The sequence below is a fragment of the Sinocyclocheilus grahami genome, unplaced genomic scaffold (genome assembly GCF_001515645.1).
Source record: "Sinocyclocheilus grahami isolate Dianchi unplaced genomic scaffold, SAMN03320097.WGS_v1.1 scaffold803.1, whole genome shotgun sequence".
NCBI lineage: Eukaryota > Metazoa > Chordata > Actinopteri > Cypriniformes > Cyprinidae > Sinocyclocheilus > Sinocyclocheilus grahami.
This window is the reverse complement of record NW_015505982.1, coordinates 246,387-247,259: the sequence shown is the minus strand read 5'-3', so window position 1 is coordinate 247,259 and position 873 is coordinate 246,387.

The following is an 873-nucleotide window of genomic DNA, read 5'->3' as shown; positions in this document are numbered from 1 at the left end:
CCACCAGCTCCTCCAACCAATCACAGACAGAGTCAAGCATCTCAAAATAGCGGGAAAACAAGACGCTGCTGTGACTTTAGCTCTGCAGGAAATGATGAACGATCGTGTGACGCAGCGAAACAGAGGTTCACATCAAACCACAACAATCTGTATGAGTGATGATCTTTTTCATCATAAACTGCAGGCTTGCTGTAAATGTTATGCTTAAGAAAAATATGTATATTGTATTCTGTATATCTGTGTAAATCTGTATATTGTTACAAATACATTTGTAAATGTTGTTAAAAAAAACAAATATACAAATAAACAAACCAAAACAAAAAACCAAGTACCAAGTGTGACCCAAAAATGAAGAGACTCAGAGTTTAATTAATTTTAACGGAAAAAAATATTTCATAAAAATGTTATAAAACTACTATTGCATAGTATCATAAAATCTGCTAAAAAAAAAAACTAAAAATATTATTGAACAAAAATGTATTACATTGATTTTCCTACAAAAAAAAAGCACCAAGTGTGACCCAAAAACACAGACTGTAAAAAAACATGGACGTAGTGTCCGTGACGTCACTCGTAGGGTTCAGAAGAGCATTTTTGAAGCCTAAAGTGGGCGGAGCTGACCGCCGCCATCTTGGCAGTGTGCCACCGCACGTCACGATAATCGAAAATGGGCAAAAAGGCGGGATGTGGGTGAAGCTGTCTATGGTGACAGCAGTGCTGCCTTGCAAAGACAAAACACCATAACTTCGTTTTTGGTCGAAATTAGTTATTGATAATTTTGGGACATATATGACCTCCTTCATCATGTGTGTAAGTATCTTGGAGAAAAGCCCCGGAGAAACCAAGGCAGAACACAGTATCATCAGTTACCGC